Raw genomic sequence first — 12374 nt, 5'->3', positions numbered from 1 at the left:
AGGTATAAAGGAGAATTTCTCCTTTGGAAATCTTTGCAAGTTGTAGCAGATGTAGAAGTACATGTGTTGCTCTGATGGATATTCAGATCCAAACATTTAGAAGAATGCACTGGATTCGTCATATTGATGTTGTTATTGATTTTTGATTTTGAATAATCTCCATTTTCTTTCCAACAAGACACACACACACACAAGCACACAAGCACACACACACACACACACACACACACACACACACGCACGCACGCACGCACGCACGCACGCACGCACGCACGCACGCACGCACGCACACACACACACACACACACACACACACACACACACACACACACACAGACACACACACACACACACACACACACACACACACACACACACACACACACACACACACACACACACACACACACACACACACACACACAATGTTAACATAACATCCTTTAAAAAACGTGCAGCACAGGGACTGCATTCACACTACCAGGGGTCATGACCCTATAGAGGCCAAAAAAAACAACATTACACACTGAAAACTGTGCAGGTTTTTTTTACTTTGTCTTCTGGGGATGAAGTGATACAGTAAAGAGAGAACAATCAGAGAGGGGGATAAATAGGTAATCAACGTTAAATAAACCGACAGAAAGTTATGTTGAGAAAAAGTTGTTAATAATCTAAAGTCTGATAGAAGATTATGAAGGTATAATTGTAGCAAAAGTCTTTAGTACCTGTAACTGTAGATTTTGTATGCATACACTGACGTCACAAATGTGTAACAGTAAATTTGAAGTCGTAAATATTTATTTTGCATTTGTACTCTAAACTCACAAATGTGTAACAGTACATTTGAAGTCGTAAATATTTTTTCTACAATTGTTAACACAAAATAGGGCCTACGAGTTCACAAGTCTGTGTTACAGGTGCACAAATCCTATCCTGTGCATCACACCTTCAAAAAGTAATGCAATTGATTGCGCTGCAATCATTGCAGCGCAGTTGGTGCAAAACACATTCGCACACCAGTGTTTCATAATCTGAGAACATGCCCAAAATGTGTGCATTCGTAAACCCAAATGTGAACTAATGCATCGGAAGTTGCACATCTGTGAAAAATTTCCTCACAAATAAAATGATATAGAACGCTATGTTGATGAGCATTTTAATGAGCGAGCACAAGTCCATCGTTACAACTGCTCGAATCTGCTCCTACAAGTCTCAGCTGTGGGTTTTTTTGCAGGTAGTTCTGAAACAGGTGGTCCATGTACAAGTGATTTGTATCCGTATGAGGCAGAGCGTCCGTGTGCGGGACTAAATTGCAGCAGTGACCAATGAAAGTCGCTGACAGGGGGTGCATTTTTCAAACTTGGACCATCCAGGCAGACCATTAAAATACATTTAAGGACACTTGCGGCATGTTAATGCAATAATTTGGGGGGAATTCAGTTGAACTAAGTAATTTAATTTGACATAATGTAAGATACCCACTCCGTCGTGTAGGATGCCCTCTTGTCTACTTTCAAGACTCCAGAAAGTAAGAGTTTGCTTAGATGGTCCCAGTGTAGTTTGAAAAATGCACCCCCTGCCGGCGACTTTCATTGGTTAATGCTGCAATTTTGTCCCGCCCACGGACGATCTGCTTCATACGGATACGAATCATTTTTGCTACACACAAAAAAGCTGAGACTCGTAGCAGCAGATTCGAGCAGTTGTATAACCGATGAACTTGTGCTCGCTCATTAAAATGCTAATTTAACATAGCGATCTACATCATTTCATTTGTGAGGAAATATTTCACAGATGTGCAACTTCTGATGTATTAGTTCACATTTGGGTTTACGAATGAACAGATTTTGTGCATGTTCTCAGATTATGAAACACGGGTGTGTGAATGTGTTTTACACCAACTGCGCTGCAATGATTGTAGCAAAAGTGTCCAGTGTCTGACTCTTTGAAGTTGTGATGCACAGGATAGGATTTGTGCACCTGTAACACAAACTTGTGAACTCGTAGACCCTATTTTGTGTATACAATGGTAGAAAAAATATTTACGACATCAATGTACCGTTGCACATTTGTGTCTCTGTACAGAAAGGCCAACAAACCCTCTTCAGCCGGCTGCCGTCCGTCTGCCTCTACGGTGAGCACCACTGAGAACACAGGGGAGTACAGCCTAGTGGTGAGCACTACAGAGAACCCAGGGGACTACAGCCTCACAGTGAGCACCACAGAGGGGAAGACCACAGGTGTCTACAGCCAGAGTCACACAGGAGGCAGGAAGGAGGATGAGGAGCTATTGCCCTATCGCACTGGCTGACCAGTGTGATGGGTGATGGTGGGGGTACATGAATCACCTTCTTCCAGGGCGGGGCTCTGTGCGTGTGTCCCATTGACCTCTCGACCTCAGGGCTGCCTCAGGCCGTTGGTGGAAGCAGGACCCCACCCCCGGCCACGCCCAGGGGTGGTGCTAATGGGACACGAGCCATTAACGTCCTCTTTACAGTCATTTCACACACACTCCGGTCCCCCTGTCCTTTCAACGCTTGGTGCTACCCAAAAAAAAACTCCTCCCCGTCAACTGACCAATAATCCTCAGCATCTCTCCCCCCTTCTCTCTCTCCCAAATTACAAACTCTGCACTCTGCTCCTCGCTCACACTGCCACCCCCTTAAAGCTGCTTAATTATGGTCATTGGCACCAGGTCTGAAAGCTCCCTTTATCCCCGCCCAGCGCTCCCGAAATAGGCCCCGCCAAGGCACAGAGGCAGCCCAGATCAAACGCTCCCCCAGAGGGAAGGGGTCATTACTGGAGCGCACGGGCGGACGCGGCCCCGCGGGGGCCGGCCACGCCTAGAGCCCAAATTGCAGACCGGTTCCCTGAGCGAGGACACAAGACAGCTCTTTGATGCTCACACACGTAACCCAAGCGGCGACATGAGCTGCTGAGGTGATCCATGTTCACTGCGCTGTGCTGAGTAACGTAAGCAGACTCCACGCACAGTGGTGGACACACACATACACACGCAGCGACAAACAAGCATGTGGGGTGACAAATAAATAAACACATCCATCAGGTTATTATGAATGAATGAATACGTGTATTTATTGAATGGCATGAACCTTGTGTTGCGTTTGATAAGGGGTATATATTGCAGTGAATAAAGGTAAGGTGGAGTGTGTTTCCAGTAGGCTGGTGTTGAATAAGACAGGGCTGTGTCTGAGCTGCAGTCCACACAAGTGAACTGTTCATGCAAGGAATGTTATTCTTTCACAAAGTGTGTGTGTGTGTGTGTGTGTGTGTGTGTGTGTGTGTGTGTGAGAGAGGTGTGTGTGTGTGTGTGTGTGTGTGTGTGTGTGTGTGTGTGTGTGTGTGTGTGTGTGTGTGTGTGTGTGTGTGTATGGTGTGTGTGGGTGTACATGTGTGTGTGTTTTTGTGTGTGAGTGTGAATGTTTGTGGTGTGTTTGAATGTGTGTGTGTGAGTTCATGGGTGTGTGTGGTTGCTTGTATGTTGTGCATGTACGCGCATGTGTGTGTGTGTGTGTGTGTGTGTGTGAGTGAGTGAGTGTGTGATTGTTTGTTTGTGTGTCTGTGTGTGTGTGTGTGTATGTGTGTGTGTGTGTGTGTTTGAATGTGTGTATGTATGTGTAATTGTGTGTGTGCATGTGTGTATGCATGTGTGTTTTCTGTGTGTATTTGTATGCATGTTTGTGTGTGTTGTGTCACAGAATTCAGTCCCTGCGGTCCCATGTATTTCCCCTGACCATCAGTTGTTTTGGTCCCTGGTCTGTGTGCCTTCCTGTGCAGGTTTGGCTTGGTGATGGACGCCTCACACAGACCTCTGTTGTATCAGTGCCTCCCCCACTCCCTTACCTGTACGGCTGTTGCCCTACTTATGGTTCTCTCTCACTGTCCCACTGTGGGACATCTCTCTCTATTAAACACATGTGTCCACCACCTTCCCTCTATATTTTTCCAAACTGTCCCCACCCCTCTGCTATACCCAGCACTGCGCCTCTTTATGTTTGACTTGAAAAAAAACACTCCATCTCTCTCCCTCTCTCTCTCTCTAGCATCCATCCATCCGTTTTCTTTCTTATAATCATCCCCTTTCTCTGGCCCTCTGTCATTCCTCCACCACAAGCATGTTTGGTGCTGGCGATTGAGAGCAGCCAGCCACTGTAAATGCAGTGCCGTGGCCATAATGAGCATGTAGGGTTTTTATAATAACACCAGAATAACCTGCTGGGGGAGGCATGTGCTTTTAGTGCAGGTCTGTCAGATCTGTCTATTCTTGATCAGCTCTGTCAACAGTACAAATAGTGCACTGCTGCTCCTACTTCGTAGACCTCGAAAATACATTTATATTATGTATTTTTGCATATGTGTTGTATATTGAATAGTCATCAAGTATACATGCTGCTGAAGGCTTAATAAATAAGCACTCCCCTCGCACACAAAATCACGAATCACGGAATAGATACAAAATCTGAAAATTGAAATATGCAATTGCTTTTTATTCTTATTTTATTCTGACATTTAAAGGTGTAGTGTGTAGAATTTTGTGGCGACTAGAACTTGTCAGAAGGAATATAATATTCATAAATATGGAGTATAAGTATGATCCAAGGAAAACAAAAGTGGTTGTGTTTTTGTGACCATAGAATGAGCCCTTGATTCATACATAGGGGCGGGTCCTCTTCCATGGGGGCGGCCATGTTGCTCCTTCATGTTTCAAGAGCAACCAGAACAGAATAAAGTCTCTGGAACACAACATAGACACAACAGGTCTGTTGAAGATGCCGTTTCTCTCTGCACTCACAACATCTGGAAGGGACAGCTACATATGCACGGGTATTGTTTATTGATTTTAGTTCTGCTTTTAATAACATCGTCCCAAAGAGAGAGTGTGACAAACTTCTGGGGCTGGGTGTTAAGGAGTCCATGTGCAGAGGGATCCTTGACTACTTAACTGACAGATCTGAAGGGTTAATAATCTTCATCTAAATCAGTGTCCACTAGCATTGGTTCCCCCCAGGGGTGCATATGCACTAATGACTGCAATTCTCAACAAGAATCTGTCAGGATCTTTTAATTTCCAGATGATACCACTGTTGTAGGCCTCATCACCAACGATGATGAATCATCTTACAAAGCAGAAGTGCCATTGCTGGTAGAGTGGTGTTCCATTAACCACTTGACCGTCAACATCTCCAAGACCAAGGAGATGGTTGCGGATTTCAGGAGCCAAAATAAAAAACCTCTGCATCCTCTGGCCATCATGGACCAAACAGTAGATTGGTTGGATAGTTTCAGGTTCCTTGGGACACCATATCCTCCAATCTAAAATGGAACACTAATGTCAGCCATATTGTGAAAAAAGGTCAGCAGAGACTGACTGAGAGATGTAAAGTGTCCAAGGCTGGGATGCTTCAATTCTATAGGGCTGTGATAGAGAGTATCCTAACTTTCTCTATCGCTGTGTTGGGGGGTAGCTGTTCAGCTGTCGAACTGGTCAGCATCTCCAATCATTGGGCTAGACCTCCCCAATATCAGCCCCAGACATCTACAACACCTGTCTAGTCAAAACTGGACTGAAAATAGTCTTAGATTGATCACACCCTGCTAATTCCCTTTTCATGTACATGTATATGCTCCCACATACCTGGATGTGCTTTATACGCTACCGTTCAAAAGTTTGGGGTCACTTAGAAATTTCCCTATTTTTTTAAGAAAATCACTGTTTATTTCAATGAAGATAACAACATAAATTAATCAGAAATACAGTCTAGACTTTGTCAATGTGGTAAATGACTATTCTAGCTGGAAAAGGGAGATTTCTTATGGAATCTCCACATAGGTGTACAGAGGCCCATTTCCACCATCGTTCCTGTTCTAATGGTACATTTTTTAACTCATCGTGTTAAAAGGCTAACTGATGATTAGGAAACCCTTGTGCAATTATGTTAGCACAGCTGAAAACTGTTAAAATAATGAGTTTTCATGGGAAACATGTCTGGGTGACCCCATCTTTTGAACAGTTGTGTAAACGCTAGACCCACGTGCACATACAGTATGTGTGCTTGTTCCAGTGTACTGTAAAGCCAAACATCCCATTGCCGGTGCCGGAGAAGTGCTCAGCTGGTTCTGATAAGGCAGCATCATCCCGCTGATTGTGGCCGCAGTGACGGCAGGATATTGGAGGATTTCCCAACAAACAGGAGCACTGGCGCGCTGAAGGCCCCGGGCTGGTCCCCACTTGTCAGATCACTTCTGGTCACCCCAGCGGTACAGCAGCCTTCACCATTAGTTCAGATCACACCGTTGAGACGTTTTTGTTGATTTATTTATATTTTAATAATGGCAAAAAAATAATCCTCCTTAAAATGAACGGTAATAATTTCAGCAAATGAAAGATGGTGTCAGAATATCAAACGGACCCTCTCATTCTTGAAACACAACATACACTGGTTGGATTGGTTTTGGTTTAAGAGGACTGAATATGCCGTGTTTATAAAATATAAAATACAAATGCTTATCAACACGTAATAATAATTGAAACAGATTGATTTCCATGTGTAGACCATCTAAATCATTATATCACTTATCTCTTCTCTTTGGCTCGGTCCGTCATTATGTTTGGAATAAAGTATCTTCCAGTGAAACAAGGTCCCCTCATACTACAAGGTTCCCAGGGTCTGATGATGAGGGGGAGATTTTCGTATGCGTCAGTCTAAGATGTCACCATTCTACGGAAGCTATTAGTCAAGGCCGGTGCTTTTCCTCTGCCTCATCTCTCTGCTGCTAAACTCATGAGAGCAACAGTCAGAGGTTGAACTGGCTGTTGATCTGCTAAACCCCTCTGCACTCTGAAGTCTACTGTCTCCAGTCCAGAGCTTCTCCTTACCGCTGACCCTCCTGACGTCCGTATGGAGGCCCGCCCGTTGGAAGAGCAGCCTTATCCTTCCTCTAAATCCACCCAAACTTCACATGAAAAAGCCCGTAGGGCAGTATCATAAATGTTTCATTTCCCCTGGCGAGCAATAGGAATGCATATGTCATATTACAGAATAGTAAAAGAATGTTTGTCAATCTGTACATTTGTCTGTCTATCTTCCAGCAAGAGTTCCAGTAAGGCGCTTCTCATTAAGGGGTCTTGTTCCAAAAGAATGAGTCAGCTTTATATTTGACTAAACAAATACATAACATTCACATTTAGAACAAGTCTATACCAGCTAGCTAATAGGGCCCCCGGTACAGACAGTTAAGGTTGTAATGGCCGGCGTGATGGAGGCACTTCTACACTGGGGTCAGCATCTTCTCCTGGCCGCTCAGGAAGGTTGCACTGTTCCATCATGGTCCAGAGTGATGATTCGGGTCGTGTGCTGGATGTCTCTGGCAGGTCATCCATGGTAATTCGTCACACTGGCAAACAATGATTACATGGGAAACATGGTCTCTGCTGCGTCCCCTTCTCCCCTCCCTCTGAAGGCAGGGAGTGCAGGTCACCCCTTCTCCCCTCTGTTTGCTATGGCATGCGCCTTACTGACAATGTTTAATGTTTTTTCCAGAGCTACAATGGCCTCTATAATGTACTGTATATCCCACCTCTTTAACCAGCGGGGCTGCACCTTTGGACGAGAGCCCTTTAAAGACCATCCCTGGGTTGTACTGATAGGTTCCTTGGCCAATGTTGTTGTTGTTCATCCATCCACATGCTCGTGGGTGGATGGGAGGACGGTTGATGTGGGGTGTAGTCATAGGTAAATAATCATGCCAACAAACAAGTTTGTTGTTTCCAAAACAATATAATGATATAATACACGCCCCTTGTTTTCAATCCAAATAATCGCATAGTCCACATGAGGGCATACATTTCATAGCATGGGTAGGCCCGGTGGTAAGCCATCACCTGCCAGGGTGAATGTCTAACTACACACTCCCACCACACGCAACCATTGATAAACTGAAATGTTTGTTCTATGGTCTATAGTTAATAATCTGATGCAAGCAGTGCAGCAGTTAATGTAACTATCAACATAACAGGCTTGGCCAGCCCTAAGCGACTAGGGGCCAAAAGCACAATGAGATGAGGCCCTGTCTGAATTGGTTAGAGAGAAACGTGTTCAAAGTATCAGCTAACATAACTTTTTTTTTTTTTAAGCCCAACAAGATTATTGCTATCATTACTATTGGTAGTTGGCTACAGTAGTATTCACATGTTTAGAAATGTCCCTAATCCGTGTGTCCACTAGATGACTCCAAAGCTGCAGTATTGTAGGTCGATTTTATATCAATTTTATAGATAAACTATAGTATGAGCATGAGGTCATAATTACAATCTAAGTACACATACAAAACTAATAAGTGATTTGTGACATTTCTTCTGGACGGGCCTCAGCTCATCCCAGCATGTGTTGGAGCGTTGGCCAGAGTGCATGTGCCCTTGCGAATGGATCCTCTTAGCGTCAACAGGCAAGTTATGTAGCTGTGCATGAGTAGGGGAGCAGGATTTCAGTCTAATGTGTGTGTTCTCAGCTGCACACATTCAGGCGCAAGAGCAGTCATTTCACCAGGACTGTTCTGTCTCTATAGCTAACTATTGCTAACTGACATATGCTGAACACTAAACAGCTAGTTAGCTCACTGAGTGAGCCACATATTGTATCTTAATATTATAAGCTACATCAATGAAGAACAACATAAATAAATTATCCATTGTTTAATACAAACTTCTGAATCTGAGAGCTTTTAGAATTGTGTCTCACGTTAACAAACCTCATTTGCACTGATGAGATTACCTGGACCACATTTTGGAAATATGAATTGACAGGCGACATACCGTCCAGCTATATTTTCAGGAACATCATAATTGCAGAGGCGATGGCTTCAGTAAACAGTTCTAGCCTGGCATCCAATTTACTATCCTGGGGTGGCTAGTTCAACCCCTTCCGAGGGCGGTTTGGGAATGCCGCTAAACAGCACAATTAGCATTCTGTATGTCTATATAGAGAATACGCCATGAGGCCAACCCGTTTGGTTAATCCATCCTTAAAAGCACAATATTCAAATAGAAGCAGCATGCATGCCACAAATCAAGAATAAAAAACTTAATTCCACAGCTGGGCATAGCCTACCACCCAGCCAATTACAAAATGGCAGGTTAGATGAATATGAAAAACTTTACTTGCATAGCTGTCTACCATAATTGTATCCTGAACGTATGAAAAGAGACAGAGGGACTTGGATTCCCATAAAGGGCTATGTTATGGGCACATATACGTATACAATCAATAATTTCTCAAACTGTTTATTTTGATCCCGGGTCAGTACGATCAGGATTGAGCCTAATTGGTACGATCTCTACCCGGTGAGCCACCAGGGCTCCCCGCATGCTACTTTAATTACCCATTGAAAACCAAAATACAGCAGATCTGAAAACGTAATAAGTGTTCAAATGTGTTGATTTTTTTTCATATTTTAACATATCCAATGCTTCCACCTTGGTGTCATCATCACAGCAGCATAGTGCAGCTCTAATGGAGCCCAGAACACGCTCTTCTGCTCTCTTTCCCAGCACCAGACCTTCCCCACAGGACTATAAGTGTTCTGTAGAGCCAAGGCACCATCATCATTTCCTCCACACAGCCAAAATAAATACTAGCCATGATAATATTTAGACCCGGTGTTTATACCTGCAGTGTATTTGGCCTTGTAAGACATGTATTCCACACTGCTTCTGCTGCTGAACCATTGTATGTGGCTTTGGCGGAGGGATAAGGGCTACACATTTCCATCAGACAGCATACTTATTTTCTCCCAGACAAATAAGCACCTTGCTCCTTTTTCTGGTATCCTTACGACGTCTGTAGTCTGAGGAACGCTGCATGCTTGGTAGTTTACTGCTTGCCTTGTCACCTTATTGTTCTGAATGAAGAAACAGGATATGATGATATAAAATTTTGATTGATGATGATATAAATCTCTGGGATATGCTCGGGGGATATAGTTGGGCTTTTTTTAATTACACATGTTTTTTCTATGTTGTCAATGGTAACCAGATGTCATGTTAGTTATCATGTTGCAGAAATCTATTTAAATCTCACTGCAGCATTCACTGTGAGAGCACTAGATTAACTAACATGTTTTTAAGCACATTACACCAGTAAATGTTAAATGGGCCAGTACAGTGTCAAGTCCAGTGGCACCTGTAGACCCTAGAGTGAAGAGGAAATCCACCAGCACTTCTTCAGGTAAACATCTCTCCCTCCCTCCAAGGGTCAACATGCCCTTGCATCACAGAGGCTGAATTCATGGATAATCTCCTGAGGCAGGGACACTTGCTCCCATTGAGTGTCCCTCAGATAATTGCTGGGTAACTTTAACCAACAAATCAAGTAAATAGAGAATTCATTTTTTTCTATTAATTTTTATTTATTTTTTCTAGGTAAATATATTGTAGCTACTAACCAAATGATACTCTGTTGACAATACCGCATGGGGCTTTAGCTGGAGTGGACTCAAAAAATAAATACAAGCCAATAATCTTCAAGGTTATTGGAAACCGCTTGTCTCCATAGTTAAAATGACAAAATGACAAGCTATATTTTCCCCTTTAAGCATATATATAAATTACGTATATATATATATATATATATATATATATATATACTGTATATATATATGTTCCCGCACCCAATCCCTGGCCGCCCCCAGCTGGGAGCAGTCCACCACTGTCATTTCCCAACATGGATCCAGTCCTGTGTTGCTGCCTTGTCCCCGAGAGGCCATCCCAGCATAAACCACCGCACTTGTCCCAGTAAACCAAACCTTAATGACAGGCTTGTCTAAAGCCAACGCTCTGTAAAAAAGCCCTCAGGGTATTCTATGTTTAGTGTCTATTTCCTATTCCTACTGTTCTGTGAGTACATCTGTGTTTCTCTTTACTAAAGTTTTTGGGTTTGATTTACATTTCTGGTTAAACTAGGAAATCATTTATTTGTCGCTTTCTCAATGTTTCCGGCTTGCTATAGGTAAGATAGCATAAGAGTTTGGGAAATTCATTTTAGTTATTCGCAGGGCGGAATACAAGCCCCAACTGAATTCCCACTCTGACTTCCATCTTTATTTTTTTCGTGTTCTAGCTTCTCAGGCACTATTTTGAATGGGCCCTTTCTACAAAACTCATTAATATCATCATACAGTCACACCTTTACACGCTCTTCTCAGCTTCCTGCAGAAGTCCAAACAGGTCGGCCAAAGAGGCGCTTGAGTATTCCTGGTGTGTTTGCCTCCTGGTGGAAACAGCAGGCCTTTGTGGATGAGGGGGGCTTGCCCCATGAAGGGGCACACACTGACGGGCCTGAGAGACCTGGTTCACACACAAACGTCCATCAAAAGGCTTCATTTAACCCCAGATGAAAGGTGAGGCTTTTAAAGTCCTTCCTGTTAGCCTAGGCCTGGCCTCTTGACATTCTCATCTGTTTTCTTTGCGATGAATAGGCCCAGAGAGACGGGGTCCCTGATGTAGTGGTGACCCCTGACCCCTTCACTGATGAAGAGCACAAGGGGGATACACCTTCACACAATCAGCTGTTTGTACCACTTATTTGTGTCATTATTTTTTTGTTTAATTTGTGAGAAAGTAGTCCAATCCTTGGTCGCTTTTAACTCATTTTATTTGTTAAAGTAGGCTTATTTCGGTATGGTAACTAAGAAGCAAAAGGGAGGGAATTGTATCTAACGCGTATTGAGAATAATATCGTGCACTACTTCGAGTCCCGGGCATAGGCCCGGTCCTCTCGGCGGGGCTACCTATTGATTCTGGCCTCTCAATCTGAATTCCGCGCTGTGATCGTCAAGTGGGCGTGGCCTATGTGAAGTGGGCGTGGCCGGTGTGACGTAATGGCTCCGCCATCCACACCTGTCTAAAGTTGCTGCCATCTGTGGCTGGAGTAGTTATTGCAGCTTATGTGTTCGATCCTGCTTCCTAGTGGCTATGTGAGGGTAATGCAGCTTGTGTGTTCGATCCTGCTTCCTAGTGGCTATGTGAGGGCAGCTTATGTGCTTAAAATACGTAACAGTTTATTAATCTTTCTTCTACTGCTCTCGGGGCTCATATCTGTTTGTATATTGATATCTTTATTTTCTTTTGTTATTTTCAGCGTGTTACCACACACTGATTGCATAGACAGGGTGCATGAGTCCATCCTGCTGTCTAGATGTTATTCTGGGTAATATATTGGTCCACAGTAGGCTTGTGTCACACAATAGTTCTTCTGGCAACTTTGAGTCCAGAACAAGGCCGCCGTACTTTCTGTTTACAGATAGTTGTCTCGGGTATGTGTTTCCTTTAGCTTAGGTAATAATAGGATATAAAAGAA

This window comes from Gadus macrocephalus, chromosome 19 (genome assembly GCF_031168955.1).
Source record: "Gadus macrocephalus chromosome 19, ASM3116895v1".
Lineage (NCBI taxonomy): Eukaryota > Metazoa > Chordata > Actinopteri > Gadiformes > Gadidae > Gadus > Gadus macrocephalus.
Note: the sequence above shows the minus strand (reverse complement) of the source record.